We start from the raw sequence: 18,056 nt of genomic DNA on the forward strand, positions 1-18,056 counted from the left end.
ATAATAATAAAGATGTCAGAACAACACAAGCTCTCGTTTCCAAATACTGAAGCAAAAATAATAAAACGGTAAAAATAACGAACATTACGACATTAAAGCGTCATCTGAAGGAGACAGATGTTTGATCTCATTTCGACTTTTTGTACTTTATTGTGTTTTGATAATATGAATATTCGTTGATTCCTCCCGTTAATATTATTTGTGAATTGATGGAGCCTGTTTTAACCCCATGAAAACCGTTTTTCTGCCTTTCTGAAGCCTCCGAGCAGGCCGACCTGGAAAACTCCTGTCCGGCCTTCACTTTCACAGTACGGCTTGCAGTAATACTACAGCTGTGTACTTTGTTAAGGTTTAATGAAGCTCGCGCAGATTTTCCTCAGAGCCGCGGTGTGCGTGCTGCGGGCTCCCGCGGGGACACGCGTGCACGACGTGTCTCTGCATTAATGTGCTGTGATGTGAGGGTCTGCAGGAAGCTGCTCAGAGGACAAAAACACGACCAGCACGGACAAACAGAAGCTTTTAGCGGCTTCCATCAGCGCCATCTCACCTGAAGACGGAAGCAAAATGAGGAAAAGACCTGATGTTATAAATAAACAGCGAATAATAAGTCTCACAGGGACATGAGCGAAGTGTTCGGGGACATTAAAATAAAAGGACCGCTTAATGCGCCAAGGATGAGCCATGAAATCGATTCTTTATCTACATAAATCAATATTCTACATCAAAGAGACTAAAACAAAATAAAATAAAATAAAACACAACTAGAAGCATCGCAGTGTTTTTATGGCTCCACAGAAAAATGGAAATATGGTGAAACGCACATAAACATCATCTTCCCTCAATAAGAAGAGCAACAGACGTTTCCTCATTTTTAATTTTCCTCTTCGTCTCGTTTTTATCTCAATGCGTAAAAGAAAATAAATAAAACCAACGAATTAGACTACCTGTGAATATTTCAGCACAGGTAAGAGACGAGGAGATTTTTGTGTTTTTCTGGTTTTAAAATGATTTGATGAAGCAGCGGCGGAGGAGACATAATTCCTGGAGAAGTCGTGAGGTAATTATCGCCTGTAGGAAGAAACGAGAGCGGCGTGATTACAGAGCCGCTCATTAAAAATGGATGGAGGGAAGCCTGTGAGGTGGAGGAAGTCCCGCGGGATCCGGAGAGACTTCCAGCAGCCTAACCCCGTTTTTTATTCATTCATTCAGCAACATGAAGCATCCATCACTAACAGCGCAAAGTGAGCCGCAGCCTCATCTGCCCATGGCTGGGTGGGGTTCAAACTAAGGGTGGGGGACCAGCAGAGGGTCGTGGAGTGGATTCAGGCAGCATCAGGATGAGATTTAATTTTTTTTTAATTTATTCATGTGGATGCGAAACAATATCATGAGGTCAGTCTGATTTACACTTGTTATGCTAATCAGGTGTTTCTCCCAGAGTTCATTGCAAAAACAAAAAACAAAAAAAAACAAAACAAAACTAGACTATCATCAGGAAATACAAGGCAAGGACCCGAAATCAGAGCGGGTGCAGTTCAAATGATTTATTCACAAAAAGGCAATTAAAAAAAGCTTACAGGTGGTGAAGCAGGCGAAGGTCGAGTCCAAAGAAATCAGCCCAAACCGATCGAACAGGAAGCAGAATCCAAGAATCCAGACAGGCACAGACCAGGACAGCAAAGCTACGGCACCAGGTGAGGGAAGACACCAGACTGGAGACGACTGAGGGACAGGCGAAACAAAACCAACAACCGAACCAGGACAGGAGTCTGTGATGGACAGCAGGTCAGCGAGTTCACGTGACATCACCGGAGGCCAAAGTTCAGAACCTCGAATTCAAATAAATAAATAAAATGCATCACGAGTCTATTGTAACACTTATTTAGCCTCACTCTATTAGCATGATATCACGAAGAAGAGTCATGGGACTGAAAAAATGTCAGAGCTCAAACTGAGAGATGAATTTACAATAAAAGAGATGTGAAATTATGAGGAGCAACGAGCAGTCAGCTGAAATGTACCAGCTGGCACGCTGCTGCCCAATATCACTGAATATCTGGATCTGAACACAGGTGTGTGTGTGTGTGTGTGTGTGTGTGTGTGTGTGTGTGTGTGTGTGTGTGTGTGTGCGTGTGTGCGTGTGTGTGTGTGTGTCTGTGTGGGTGTGTGTGTGCGTGTGTGTGTGTGTGTGTGTGTGTGTGTGTGTGTGTGTGCGTGTGTTGGGGTGGTGTCAGACAGGAAACCTGCCAAAACCCCAGAGAGGTGTCACTCATATTTTTCCCATTCACACATGTGATGAGGCTGCAGTCACGTCCTCCACACACTCAGATGATCCTGCTTTGACTAAAATACCAGCGAGCAAAAAACACACAGAAGACGTGAAAAATACTTCATTCAGGTTTGAGTCACTCTGGTCTGAAAGCCTCAGAAACAGTCCAGACATGAGGAAGCAGCTGAACCTTAACATCCATAAAAACGGTTGAGAAAGAGCTGAAACAGCAGCCTTTTAACACGAGAGGCAAAGCCAAACTAGCCTTTTCACAAACCCCACAGAGCTCTGCATGCTCACACTGAACATGACGCAGAGTCAATGGAAGTGAACGATGTGACGAGCGATGACGCGTGGATCTTCCTCAAAAAGCTGATCTGTTGGATCCGACAGTGACGTCACACCCGAGTTACTCCAGTACAACAAGTGAGATGGAAAACAGGGATAACAATGCGTCACGCTGCGTTCTGAGCGTCCAAACACTGCGGCAGCACGTCCAGCTTCACCTGTTGATGGGCGCGGCAGCCATCTTGGATTTTGAGGTCGGGGGTTGGCGAGGTTCTTCCTTGACTTTTCCAACTGGGAGCTCAGAAACTCGTTAAAATGGAACGCACCCTAAACACACACAGGCCGCTAGCTAGCTAGCACCTTCAGCTAACAGAGGCCAGATGAGCTACCAGAGGGCCCCTAACGTGAGCTGGAGGGCCCCGGGGTTTGTGGTAACCTGAATTTGAATATGAATACATGTAGTTTTGGACAGAACAGGCTACGTGCCACAACATATTCCACCTGTATGTGCTGTCACACATGTTTTGGCGTCGATGATGTTTTATTGCACTGCAGACAAACAGCAGCAGCTTTTCGTCCGTTCTGATCGCTCTGTGACAGGGACGACGCCGAGCGCCAGAGGACAGATGCTCATCAGCACGTTCGAGCTTTCAGTCTTCTTTAAAAACCAGGAGCAGGTAGAGGAGTCTGCAAACAGCAGGTGTGCTAACCGGTCGCTCAGCTGCATCAGGTGGACTCATGTTGTTGTTGACAGGCAGTTTCAGCACTTTTGAACCTCTTTTCTTAAAATGAAAAGATGAATTAAGGAGGGACAGGAAGTGCTGTGGGTGGATACTGTAGGTAAACGTGAACTATGGCAGCTCGCATGGCTAACACAAAAACACAAAAGTCTGATGTGTGTTGGATCTTTGCTGCCAAATTATGGAATCACTATCGCCTTAATTAGACTCTTTGTCTCCTGACTGATCACAAACCACAATGTGAGCCAGGAGAAACACAGCTGGATCATCTGTTTCCTCACGTCCTGACGCAGTGATGAGCTCAGCACGCTGGTCAGGGAAACGTCACACAGGGACCTTCTGAAAACGGACACGTTTCATTTCTAAGATTTAAAACAGGCCGACAGCTCGGCCTCTGTGAAGGCGCAACCTAAAATAACATCCTCTGTCTTCTCTGGGATTTCAGTTGCTGGTATAAATGGGGCGGATTTGAGGCTGCGTTCCCTCCGGAGGAACAAACCGACACCAAAAACAGTATTATGTGAGAGTCAGCGGGGACCGGAATTGAGGTTGTGAGCCGTGACTGTCGGGTGGAAAAGGCCGGGCGGCGTGATGGCGTCCGGCGGTTCCTCACAGCAGAGGAAGCTAAAACTGAGTTTGCTGATGTGTAAATGGGTCACAATTTCTTTACTTTGAGCTAACAACCTATATTTCATCTGGAGGACGCCTCACTGAAGTGGATTAGTGGGTTGGCTGAGAGTTTCTGACAGGAGCTCTGCAGCCTTTCTGCCTCCACAGGAGCACAAAAAGTCCTCACGCTGTTTTAGATTGTATGGGTCAACGTAGGGGTCGAGACCCTTCAGTGGATCTCAAGATGAGTCTGAGGGGTCGCAGGATGACCGACGAAGTCAACCGAACGAAGAGTTTCTTTTCTGTGATCGATTGTTTTTATTGTATTTGTTGGTATTTAGCCCATGAAACAGCAGTTTGATGTAAAAAATTTGGACCTCAGTGACGTCCTTTGTCTCTGCAGTGGAGTGAAGATGACTGAGGGAAATGATAATGACGGCAGATGTGCTGAAGCTCAGCAACGGCAGCGCAAATACTCCAGTTTCAGAAGCAAAGGAGGGAAGTAATGTGCCATTATGAAGGCTTCTCAGGGAGGACGTCGAGGCGCGTGGTTCAACCTTTACAAAGCTCATTTTAATACAACTAACTCCAGAGACGTTCACGACCTGAAGCGAGTTTTTAGGCAGGAAAGGTCTTTTCTCTGTCTTTACAGTCTGACCAGGAGCCGCTCGATGGGTGGAGGAGGATCAAGGAGGCCCGTGAATGGCCCCCTTTCTCCAGCATTACCTGATACACAACCACCTGCTGTCCTGATGGCAGCTGAGCAAACTCTTTGCTGAGGACGGCCGTGAGATCCAGCGGAAAGCCGAGTGTAGTGCAGGAGATGAGTGTATGAAGGGGCCAGGAGTCCTGTTGGTGTAAAGCAGCAGAGATCAGGGACCTCTCTGAGAGCACTTATCATATCTTAAACTTCATGAATGTGATTCATTCAGAGGTGAAAACGAGGACGAAACCATTAAAGTAAAAGCAGAATTGCACGAGGCAGCGTTTGTGTTTTCATTGAGGTGTTCAGAATATGAACGGTGGGTTTTTCCACTGCACAGGGCACCATCACTGTTGTATCTGCACTGGAGTTCTGGTTTTGATCTTGTCTCATTTTGGGAAATGATCCTGCAGGGACGAGCGTTCACCCCTGCCAGCACCCTTCAGAACTGGGTCATTACTAAATATATCTCTGCTGCTATCCGCCCTGCAGCGTTCTTAATGCACTGCAAAGCACACACACCACCCGGGCCGCCCGGGCGCTGAGGGGAGCCATAGCAGCCTCCTGGTTCCCATCCAGCATCCTCACATGAACCACGCGTGCCCGTCATGTGACGAGCTATTGATAGCGCCGCAGAGAGGAAAAAATAATCTGGCGAGGAGACAGACTCAAAGTCCACGTCCAAAAATCAAGCAGAGACGGCCAATTGGCAGGAGGAAGAGGAAGCTGCTTCGCTCTGTTCCCCCACAGGAAACCAATCAACAAGCTTTCCCAGTCTTTCCCAAAAGTTCCGTTTAATTCATATTTTGGGATTTTCCACTTTATTCGGGCAGCGGACGAGACCAGGCAGACCACCACCTCAACCATCTCCTCTCTGATCAATGGTTCTGTTCAAATGTCTGGAAAAAAATCCAAAGATATTCTGGTTAAAGTGATGTAAAGCAGAGGAACAAATGACCCATGTGAAAGTGGACATGACTGAAAACTCCAGAATAGCTACTAAACGGACCTTGTGGAGTCCAGAAGGAAGAGTCAGTCTCAGAAACTTTGACTGAAAGACTCCTTCAAGACTGGACCACAAAACCAGGATGTGAGGCCGGACACACCTCCAGGCCCTCGTCATGATGTGCTAAAGTTGTGCTTCAGTGGTGCATATTTTGCAAAAATGTTAAATTCCTCATTTCAGCTGACACCTGCCAGGTGTGGGTGTCCGACCCAGCCTCGTCCGGTGGTCAGAGGCTGAACAGCCGGGGCTGCAGGCTGTGGTTCACAGGCAGGGATTGGATAAATATGTGGCATTACGTTCGGCCTGAAATGGAGCGAGATCAATGTGGAACAAAGCGAGCGCAGCAGTGAACGGAGCTGTAATGAGAAACACTGCTGAGGAAATTGATCCGCAGGCTTTCACGCCTTATTCTGAAAACTGAAGCTCTCAATCACAGCGGAGAAATAATAATGTGGCCCTTTACATGCCGCACTGTCACATGCAAAAATATTTCACCTGCGGGGTCAGGGGTCGGCCACAGACCGGCCACAGCAGGTAGGTGGAGTTCAGCGTCCTGCTCAGGGACACTGTGGACGAGGAGGGGCTAGGAACTTCTGAACGGGGGGGGGGGGGGGGGCTGCAGTAAAACATGTTTAATCTAAGAAGTCATGACAAATAATCAACTTGAAAGATTCTGAAATAACATCCATAACTGCGATTTGAGCTCCAAATGTCCTGCAACCATGGACAGACACAAGGCGTCTAAGGACACATAAAAGACAGAGACCCTCGAACACAGGAGCGACACAACGGGACTTTGAGGTGGGGTTGTGTCTCTTTGTGGTTGTTTTGTGTGTTTGTGGTCATTTCTGTCTCTGTACTCATTTTGTGTCTCTTTGCAGTTTTGTGTCTCCACAGTCATTTTCTGTCTCTTTGTGGTTGTTTGTGTGTCTTTGTGGTTGTTTGTGTGTCTTTGTGATTGTTTTGTGTCTTTGTGGTTGTTTGTGTGTCTTTGTGGTTGTTTTGTGTCTTTGTGGTTGTTTTGTGTCTTTGTGGTTGTTTGTGTGTCTTTGTGGTTGTTTTGTGTGTCTTTGTGGTGTTTTGTGTCTTTGTGGTTGTTTTGTGTCTTTGTGGTGGTTGTTTGTGTGTCTTTGTGGTTGTTTTGTGTCTTTGTGGTCGTTTTGTGTCTTTGTGGTCATTTTGTGTCTCTTTGTATTCATTTTGTGTGTCTTTGTGGCTGTGTTTTGTGTATTTGTGGTTGTTTTGTGTCTCTTTGTGGTTGTTTGTGTGTCTTTGTGGTTGTTTTGTGTCTTTGTGGTCGTTTTGTGTCTTTGTGGTTGTTTGTGTGTCTTTGTGGTTGTTTTGTGTCTTTGTGGTTGTTTTGTGTCTTTGTGGTTGTTTGTGTGTCTTTGTGGTTGTTTTGTGTGTCTTTGTGGTGTTTTGTGTCTTTGTGGTTGTTTTGTGTCTTTGTGGTGGTTGTTTGTGTGTCTTTGTGGTTGTTTTGTGTCTTTGTGGTCGTTTTGTGTCTTTGTGGTCATTTTGTGTCTCTTTGTATTCATTTTGTGTGTCTTTGTGGCTGTGTTTTGTGTATTTGTGGTTGTTTTGTGTCTCTTTGTGGTTGTTTGTGTGTCTTTGTGGTTGTTTTGTGTCTTTGTGGTCGTTTTGTGTCTTTGTGGTCATTTTGTGTCTCTTTGTATTCATTTTGTGTGTCTTTGTGGCTGTGTTTTGTGTCTTTGTGGTTGTTTTGTGTCTCTTTGTATTTGTTTTGTGTGTCTTTGTGGTTGTTTGTGTGTCTTTGTGGTGGTGTTTTGTGTCTTTGTGGTGGTTGTTTGTGTGTCTTTGTGGTTGTTTTGTGTCTTTGTGGTCATTTTGTGTCTCTTTGTATTCATTTTGTGTGTCTTTGTGGCTGTGTTTTGTGTATTTGTGGTTGTTTTGTGTCTCTTTGTGGTTGTTTGTGTGTCTTTGTGGTTGTTTTGTGTCTTTGTGGTCGTTTTGTGTCTTTGTGGTCATTTTGTGTCTCTTTGTATTCATTTTGTGTGTCTTTGTGGCTGTGTTTTGTGTCTTTGTGGTTGTTTGTGTGTCTTTGTGGTGGTGTTTTGTGTCTTTGTGGTGGTTGTTTGTGTGTGTGTCTTTATGGTTGTTTGTGTGTCTTTATAGTTGTTTGTGTGTCTTTGTGGTTGTTTGTGTGTCTTTGTGGTTGTTTTGTGTCTTTGTGGTGGTGTTTTGTGTCTTTGTGGTTGTTTGTGTGTCTTTGTGGTTGTTTTGTGTCTTTGTGGTTGTTTGTGTGTCTTTGTGGTTGTTTGTGTGTCTTTGTAGTTGTTTGTGTGTCTTTGTGGTGGTGTTTTGTGTCTTTGTGGTTGTTTGTGTGTCTTTGTGGTTGTTTGTGTGTCTTTGTGGTTGTTTGTGTGTCTTTGTGGTTGTTTGTGTGTCTTTGTGGTTGTTTTGTGTCTTTGTGGTTGTTTGTGTGTCTTTGTGGTTGTTTTGTGTCTTTGTGGTCGTTTTGTGTCTTTGTGGTCATTTTGTGTCTCTTTGTATTCATTTTGTGTGTCTTTGTGGCTGTGTTTTGTGTATTTGTGGTTGTTTTGTGTCTCTTTGTGGTTGTTTGTGTCTTTGTGGTTGTTTTGTGTCTTTGTGGTCGTTTTGTGTCTTTGTGGTTGTTTGTGTGTCTTTGTAGTTGTTTGTGTGTCTTTGTGGTTGTTTATGTGTCTTTGTGGTTGTTTTGTGTCTTTGTGGTTGTTTGTGTGTCTTTGTGGTTGTTTGTGTGTCTTTGTGGTTGTTTGTGTGTCTTTGTAGTTGTTTGTGTGTCTTTGTGGTTGTTTGTGTGTCTTTGTGGTTGTTTGCGTGTCTTTGTAGTTGTTTGTGTGTCTTTGTGGTTGTTTGTGTGTCTTTGTGGTTGTTTGTGTGTCTTTGTGGTTGTTTGCGTGTCTTTGTAGTTGTTTGCGTGTCTTTGTGGTTGTTTTGTGTCTTTGTGGTTGTTTGTGTGTCTTTGTGGTTGTTTGTGTGTCTTTGTAGTTGTTTGTGTGTCTTTGTGGTTGTTTGTGTGTCTTTGTGGTTGTTTGCGTGTCTTTGTAGTTGTTTGCGTGTCTTTGTGGTTGTTTTGTGTCTTTGTGGTTGTTTGTGTGTCTTTGTGGTTGTTTGTGTGTCTTTGTAGTTGTTTGTGTGTCTTTGTGGTTGTTTGTGTGTCTTTGTAGTTGTTTGTGTGTCTTTGTGGTTGTTTTGTGTCTTTGTGGTTGTTTGTGTGTCTTTGTGGTTGTTTGTGTGTCTTTGTAGTTGTTTGTGTGTCTTTGTGGTTGTTTGTGTGTCTTTGTAGTTGTTTGTGTGTCTTTGTAGTTGTTTGTGTGTCTTTGTGGTTGTTTGTGTGTCTTTGTGGTTGTTTTGTGTCTTTGTGGTGGTGTTGTTTTTGCTCATTCAATCACATCATTCAGTCAGACGTCCTTCACTCGCTCGCTCGCTCAGAAAACGCATGAATCTATTCATCCAGTCATGAATTCACTCATCATGTCAGTCAAGTGACAAATATTCATTTCAAAGTCGACGTCAAACCTTTAGCTTTCTGTTCTTCACCTGTCCGTCACACCTGAGTCCTTTTCTAACAGGAGCTGCTTTCTTTCAGGTGCTAGAAGCTCGGTTTGACTCTCAGTTTGGGATTTTGGACTGAATCCCTGTCGATGCTCTTTAGGTGAAACCAGCCGACTCTCAGACGTCAAACGTGTAAAAACTTTGTGACGTGACAACCAGCTGAGTTCAGCGCAACAGAAGCAGGAGGGTGGAGGGATGTGACTGAGCGACAAGGAAAGCACCATTAATCAAGTGTCAGAGAGACGAGCTGGACACTGCAGGTCGTGACAGCGAACACACACACACACGCACACACGCGCACACACGCGCACACACACACACACGCACACGCACACCCTACCCGGGGAGTGTGCTAATGAGTTTATTACATTCAGCCCTCAGACAATAAATGAAGCGATCAATCACAGAGGGAACATCTGTGGAACACCTCCTTAATCGCACACCAGCCTCATCAGCACTTCAACACGAGGAAGAGGAGGAGGAGGAGGAGGAGGAAGAGTTCTATTGGAGGAAGAAGAGTGTTTGGATGCAGCGGATGAACACATGTGGGACTTCATTAGATTCATTTAGGAGAAGAGGATGAGGAGGAGGATGAAAAGATGGAGAGTGCTGTTGTCCCGCCCACTGGGGCTTGTGCACAAATTGACTGGTCTATCTTGCTGTCAGTCATCAAATCAACAGCCCTGGTCTCTATGAACAGAATGTAAACATGTATATGTTTGTTTTCTTTCTGTAAATAACGTCCAGATAAACAGAGTGTAAAGTTCCCTCTGAGGCGTAGTAGAGTCGAAAGTAACAGAACAGTCGCACTTCAGTGAAGAGAAGCATGAAGAGCAGAAGTGTTTTATTTTCTCCTCCGTCTCACACTTTATTCACTCAGAGGAAGACCAGCAGTAGGAGGAGAGGAAGAGGAGGAGGTGAAAAGGAGGCACCGTCTGTACACAAGGACTGAAAGATAAGGAGGAGAAGAAGAAGAATGTAAGAGCTGCAAGAAATCCTCCACGGCTGCACGTTTTTCACAGCTTAGGCGAGGAGGAGGAGGACGAGGGGGAGTGTTAGAGACAGAGGCAACATCTGTGGAACATTTTAATCACACGGCAGCTTCATCAGCACTCGATGAGGCGAGGAGGAGGAAGAGAGGAGGAGGAGGAGCAATATTGGAGGATATCCTCGGCAGTCCTATAAAGTTGTTAGCCATTAGCACTCTAACACACCAACAACACATGAAGAGGAAGAGGCAACATCTGTGCAACACCTTCATAATGCCTCAGCAGGCCTGTAACATGTGGAGGAGGAGGAGGAGGAGGAGGTGCGATAAAGACATCATGGGAGGATCACATCACTGGAAGAAGGAGAGAAGGAAGGAAAGAGGAAGAAGGAAAGAGGAGGAAGGAAAGAAGAAGAAGGAAAGAGGAAGAAGGAAGTATTTAAGTAAATAATAACAAAAGGAAGTGTGTTTACATCCAGAGAGCGAGTTTCACTCTGTGGCGGCCATGTTTTGGTGGTCAGAACTGTGACCACACCCATCAGTGATGTCACTGTGCACCGTTCACACGCGTCCACACCACAGTGACAAACTCTGGTGTCCTTTAAGCATTTGTCTCTTCTGGACGGAGAAGCTGACATCGTCACATGTTCTTTGGGACATACGTGACGTTTGTCCTCATCGAGTGTGATCAGGTTACGGCTGCGCTAACCGAGTTAGCGAGTGTCTGTGAGGTGTAAATCTCTCAGGTAGGCTGCGGGAAACCGCGGAACTTAAATAAATCATTATGTATTTCACACCTTTAAGAGCGGAGGTTTAAAATCGTGCATGTCAACGGGACAAACTGCTCCCGTCGCTCTTCGCAGGACGGACGCAGCGTCGTGCAAACGGTGCCCGACAGGATGAAATGTTGAAGCTTTCCAAAAACCCAAACTGTGCAGTTTGTAAAAACGCTCCTGTGACATTTTGAAGCAGAGTCTGTGATTTTACTCAAACGCCACTTTCCCCGCTGCCTCGCCTCATCCAGACGGCTGCAGATCATTTCCCATTCACATCAGCGGCTAACATTTACCACATTATCAGCCGCGAGCTTTTAGCATTTCCAGCTGACATTTAGGCTTTCAGCTGACAGCAGCCGGCAGAATAAACTCCAGCTGCAGATTATAGGCGACTAATTGGGAGGTCAAAGGTCACAGAGGGACGCTGACCTGAGCAGAGGTACAGCAATTACTCTGTGACCTGACACTGATCGAGCAGTCAGGAGGACTCGGTCCGTCGTGGCGGCTGGAGGACGACTCTCAGAGCGAAGAAGAGGGGAAGTCAGAGTGTCCCCGTGAGGGACAGCTGGACGTCTGAGGGCAGTCTGACCTCACGCACCAAAACAAACCTCTCTGGAAAAGTGCAGCCCGGGGCCCGCACCTTGTTTCCATGACAGCAGAGTGCTCCTCGCCGCTCACCTTTTAGTGTTCTGTGTCAGATCCCGCAGCCGTTCACTGTGACCCGAGGAAGACTCAGACGATGAAGAGCTGATGGAGAGAGCGCAGCGTCAGACACCACCAGCACTTCAAAACCACATTTAGCTTTCATCAACAGAGCTCAGACGTCATGTGTCCAACAATGTCTGAACTGTGTGCCAAACATTAATAAAACACAATCAGTCATTTCCAAAGTTCATGTGTTCATCTCCTTCATCCTTCATGTGTTCACAAAGCGGTGAACTCGCTCCATCCTCGCTGTGAACGACTGAGCCTTTCCAGGACGCCCCTTTCATTCCCAATCATTCCAATCCCAATCAGCCTGTTTACCTGTGGAATGATCCAATCAGGTGTTCCTGGAGCGTTCCACATCTTTCAGTCTGTGAGACGAGTCAACGCATCAGATTCACAATCAGCAGATATTTACAGAAACCAATGAAGCTGATGAGGAAGAACACTCAATATAATAATAATACAATGTAGAAGTGATCACATTGTGTTTGGTGATGTTTTACCTGACTGCAGGTACAACCTCCACCAATCAGAGGCAGGCAGAGGAGCAGCTTTGCAGCCTGCGAGGCAAAACCCAGGGCAGAAAATCCCTGAGCAGTGACTGCTGAGAGCAACTTATGAGCAGCAACAACTCAATGAACATATTAATGTTCCTATCAGTGTGTGTGTGTGTGTGTGTGTGTGTGTGTGTGTGTGTGTGTGTGTGTGTGTGTGTGTGGTTTTCATTTTAGTCACTGCTTTAACACCAAACATTTCACACCTGCGCTGCCCACCTGTGCAGAAACAGTCAGCTGTGACGGAGCACCGGTCTGTGTTTCTCACATGAAAACAATTCTTTGAAATCTGCTTTAATCCAGCAAAGAAGATGCTTTTGTCTGTGAAGAGGAGGAGGAGTCAGTTCAGAGTCTGATGCTCGCTCACCTGAACGCCCCATGAGACACTGCAGCAGCGTCCGTCCATTTGTCCCCCTGCAGGGTCCTGTCTGTCACGTGGACCCAGTCCTGGTCTGGACTCGGTGATCCCAGACGGCGCCTCAGGTGACTAAACAATGTGCTCATCGTGTCTGTCGTCATGGAAGCTGCCTGAGAAACGATGAAGAAGCTGAAGAGGAGGAAGCTTTCGAGGCGTCTGGATGCAGCTTCACAGCAGCAGACTCTCCTGATGGTTTGTGTGTGTGTGTGTGTGTGTGTGTGTGTGTGTGTGTGTGTGTGTGTGTGTGTGTGTGTGTGTGTGTGTGTGTGTGTGTTTAAGTTCTGGTCTGTTGGAATGAATTTATTCTCTTATTGATCATTAAACGCTGAAAAATGCCTTCATTAAAGTGACCGTGAGAACTGCTTTTACTTACGAGTATTTGTAGCAGCAGTATTAATGGTGTTTTTACTGAAGGTAAAGTGTGAAGGGGCTTTCATTGTTCAGACTAAAGACATCATTTCCAGCATGCAGCCACAACACTGACCTTTGACCCCAGATGTGCTGACCTCCACCAGGCCGTCCAATGGGATTGTGTGGTTGGCGGCAGACGGACGTCATCGTGTCACTGCAGAGAATAACGGAGGAAAAGTGAATTAATACTGCAGCTTCCTGCTCGTCCTTGTTCAAAGTGCAGTACTCATAGTACTCGTAGTAACGGCGGCAGCAGTCACAATACTGTAAGCAGCAGTCATAGCATGTAGTAGCATCAGTAGACACAGTGCAGTGCTGGCAGCTGTCGTCCACACAGTAGATGCAGTACTACTGGTACTGGTCCATGAGTAGTAGTATTTGTAGTAGAAGTAGTCGCAGTGTGAAAGGGGTAATCCAATGATGAGACTCACACAGTCCCCCTTCCTACATTTCCCATAATGCAACACGATGGCATCTTTCAATACACCCTCATGGTGTGAGTACTTCTTGTAACGTAGTGAACTGATGTAACATTAGAGGAGTACTCCTGTAATGAAATTACTTCAAAGTGTTACTGTGTCTGCTGCGATGAAAGCAGGTTTCACTCAAAGGAGATGCAGTAAGAATGTGTGTAATCCATCATCCTCACTAGGAATACTGCCAGTACTGCAGTAGTACTGCATGTCTGTAGTGGGGGAGAGGTAGTACTAATGAGCAGAAGCCTGAGTGAAGATCTGATGTGAGAACAGTCATCCTCTGCTGTCACACACGCACGCACGCACGCACGCACGCACGCACGCACGCACGCACGCACGCACGCACGTTGGATTCCAGGTGTTTTGTTTTGTCTCTTTGGATAAAACATCTTCATCACATCCAGACAGCGCGTGTGTGTGTGTGTGTGTGTGTGTGTGCGTGTGTGACTGGTGGGCTGAACAAGGCGTGATAACAGCCTGATACTGACTTCTAAAAATACCTGCCCTGCATACACACACCTACAGGCACACACACGCACACACACCTACACACAGTGGCTGATTTAGCTTCTGAGACATTGGCTTGGCATTTCCAATATGCTGCCTAACTCAAAGCCATTCCATCCAGCCTGTGTGTGTGTGTGTGTGTGTGTGTGTGTGTGTGTGTGTGTGTGTGTGTGTGTGTGTGTGTGTGTGTGTGTGTGTGTGTTTCCATTAGAGCGGAGCCCTGAAATATGAACAGGTACGCAGGATGCAGATCAATTCTGACTGTAATACACCCGCTGAAAAGAGAGAGGGAGGGAAACAGCAGGCAACCCAGTTCAATCACCATGGCAACCACTCCTCATCCTCCATCCCAACACTCCTGTGATGTGTGGGGCTGCCCTTCCCAGAATTCCCTGCTGCAGTTTTCCTGGGAGAGAGAGAAGAAGTGGGTTGAGAGAGGCCCCCCTCTTACAACCGGAGCAGTTCATCATCCATCAGTCTGAGTCCTCCTGTGATTGGTGGAAAATGGAGGCGTGTCCAGCATGAACCAATGTAAGATTTCAGTTTGAAAATGAACAAACATCATGAAGAGGATGAGAAGAAACAGCAGCTCTGAGCTAGTTAGCATGCTAACCAGCTAGCCGCGGCCCTACCGCTTACCTTCAGGTTGTACATCCCCAGCACACAGGTGCGTTTTCATCGTTCGGCTCGACATGAAGACGGTCGTTCTCGGCCTTTTTAATGTCTTAATAATGAGTTTTAATTTCATTTTAATTTTTAATTCACGTTTTCTGACTGCAAACATTTCTCATCTGGGCCAAAGATGATGGCTGAAAGACTCTTCTGTCTTCTGTCGAGTGTTTCGAGCTTCTGTCGCTTCACGTCTGACTTCTCTCTGTTTGCTCCGTGTTTTTCATTGCAGACACTTGGAGCTCATGTTGTTATTGTCTCATATGGAGGCGATGGGGGGGTGGGGGTATGGGGGGGGGCGACAGATGGGAGCACTCGCTCGCCCTCCGACCTGCACGCACACACACAGACGCTGTGGTGTGGGTGTGTGGACGCATGCATTCTGTGGATTTGCAAAGATCAAGTCAAAACCTTACAACAGGCGCGCAGCGGGGGCATCGAGTTCACTTCATATTCATCGTGACCGAAAGTGTGGACGATTCATTCCACTGCAAACAACACGAGGGAGCGAGGAAAGGTGGAAGAGAGAGAGAAATTAGAGAGATTAGCGCTGCTGGAGACAGAAGAGGAGATTAGATGGATGATGTCAGAGAAGAACAGTGAATGACTGGAGGAGGGCGAGAGGACGCAGAGAGAAGACAAAGAGACACAAAGCTTTCTGTCTCCTTCAGGCTCAGACTGAGGTTTTACTGACATTATTAATATTATTATTATTGTTCCTTTTCGCTCTTCTCTTTCTGCTAATACAAACAGAAACGACCCGACTGGCTCCTCAGGACGCCGACAATTGACGGGAATCCTCAACATCTGGACACAACGTCCAAAACAGAAGACAAAGTTTTTTCATTTCTGTCGCCTCTGACAGATTAACGAAGCTCCAGATGTGCTGAGCTGAACGTGACACTGAATAAAAGGTTCGACCAGCAGCTGCTTCATATGACTCACACACACATTCACAGACACACGTTACGACGTTACACGAGGCCTCAAACAGCAGGAAGACGAGGACGATGCAAACCGAAGAGAGGCGGCGTTCGCGGTTCGTGGTCGTCGATCCAGCCGGGTTTGAACCTGACGACCCCGGTTTTCATCCACACAGCGGGCCTCAGACCAACGATGTGGAGCGAGCTGCGAGCGCGTCATCACGACAGCTGGAGAGGAAGACGGCGAGACGACGAGTCTAAACGAGTCACGCAAAGACGCTCGCTGTGGAAGCGAGAGGCGAGATCACAGAACGCAACACAAGACGCCGCCTTGTTCGCTGTGAGAGGAGGTCAGAGGTCAGCGCGGCTCGGGCTGGTAAACAGGAAGTGATGTCATCAGTGAACAGATTAGGCAGTGTGTGTGAGAGAGAAAGATCAAAAAACAGAGGAGATGAATGAGCAGTGTGTGTGTGTGTGTGTGTGTGTGTGTGTGTGTGTGTGTGTGTAGGTTGCTTGCCCCTCGGTCAGTTCTCTCTCTCTCTCTCTCTCTCTCTCACACACACACACACACACACACACACACACACACACACACACACACACACACACACACACACACACACACACACACACACACACACACACACACACACAGACAAAAGCTGCATTGAACCAGAGCTTGTCATCGTGTCTGAATCTCGTCTGCGCTGATGATCCAAATGTCATCTGCTGCAGCTGCAACGTGAAAGGAAAAGTTCCACATTTTGGGAAATTTGCTGTCTAACCTGTTAAATCTCACGTCAGATTTGAAGCTGCAGCAGTTAGCTTAGCTTAGCTTAGCTTAGCACAAAGACTGGAAACAGCTCGCCTGGGTCTGTCATCTCCTTCATTAGCATGTTGTGTTTCTCAGCCTCCATCAGGAGCTCCAGTTACCTGAACCACAGACCTCCTGCACCACCTGTGAGGTCCAGCAGTGCAGAGAGAACATCAGGATATCAATGAGTCCAGTTTAAATGTGACCGTTAGCTGCAGCTGTTAGCGCCCTGAGCAGCGGCGACGTCTGATGAAGAGCCGGAGCTGCTTCATGTCGTTCGACAGAGTCAACAGATCTAAAAGCAGAGTGAGTGGATGAGACTGATCTGGATTCAGGAGTCTGTTCTCGTTCATGTGGTGGAAAGCCGAGGCTCAGCAGGAAATCCTTTTTATTCTGCCATCAGAGGCGCTCGGCCGAGGAGCGCCGGAGACGCCGGAGACGCCGGAGACGCCGGAGACGCTCTGCTGCACGCTGGAGGTGTTTCTGTCATTAGGATGGAAATGTTCAGGGCAGATGTTTCTGTAACGAAGAGCAGTGTGTGACACGCAGTGGAATAATTCATGCACACACACACACACACACACACACACACACACACACACACACACACACACACACACACACTCTTTCTGCTGGTGTATCTCATATCAAATGTCCTGTTTTTGGTACATTTAAAAGTCAAAGTCAGCAGCTCAGAATTCATCGGTGTGACTCTCCTCTCTCGCTGCGGCAGCGTCTTCAGCATCTCGTGCTCTGACTGCTTCACAAATCCTCCGGCTGCATCTCAGCAGATCAGTTTCAGCTCAGGGATCCTCCTGAGGATCAGATGAGGTCAGCAGCCAAGACTCATCAGCAACACTTCAGCTACAGTTTGTTAACGTTAAATAAAAAATCTGCTTCCTGTCTCAGATTTACCCAACGACCAATGACAGCCCGGTGAGCCGTGCGATCGTCCAATTGGGCGTCAGAGGGGTTTTGATTGATGTCTTAGAGAACGAAACGTCAATCATCATCATACTGATGACTCCAGCACACGAGCAGAGCTTTGCTGGTTTGGACATGTTCACATCTACCTGATACATCATTGAATCTCCTTGAATCATCTGAAAAACATCAATGAAACTTCCTGAATCAACATCAAACATCCTTAAAACTCCCTTAAATATACTAGAATCCCCTTGAATCATGTGATGTGAACCCTCCTGTCAAAAGTCCCTGAAATGTCCTTAGCAAAAACAAGGACTCTCCCTCAATCATTTGTAAAGTCCTTGAATTTTCCTCCTTCTCCTGAAACATCTTATCTTCCTCAATCCTTCCTGAATCTTCCAGGAACAGCCCTTAATCTCACAGAGAAACCCTTGAATTTACCCTGAAACATCCTTAAATCAGGTTTAAAAGCCTTTAAATTTCCCTGAAACATCCCTGAAACATCCTTGAGTCTCCCAGAAGTCTACTCAGATCTCCCTTAACAATTACAAATGTCTCTACCTTAAACATCCTTGAATCTCCCCGAATCATCCTTGAATCTGCCTGAATCATCCTTGAATCTACCCGAATCCTCCTTGAATCTGCCTGAATCATCCTTGAATCTCCCCGAATCATCCTTGAATCTGCCTGAAACATCCTTGAATCTGTCTGG

This window comes from Chaetodon trifascialis, chromosome 18 (genome assembly GCF_039877785.1).
Source record: "Chaetodon trifascialis isolate fChaTrf1 chromosome 18, fChaTrf1.hap1, whole genome shotgun sequence".
Classification (NCBI taxonomy): domain Eukaryota; kingdom Metazoa; phylum Chordata; class Actinopteri; order Chaetodontiformes; family Chaetodontidae; genus Chaetodon; species Chaetodon trifascialis.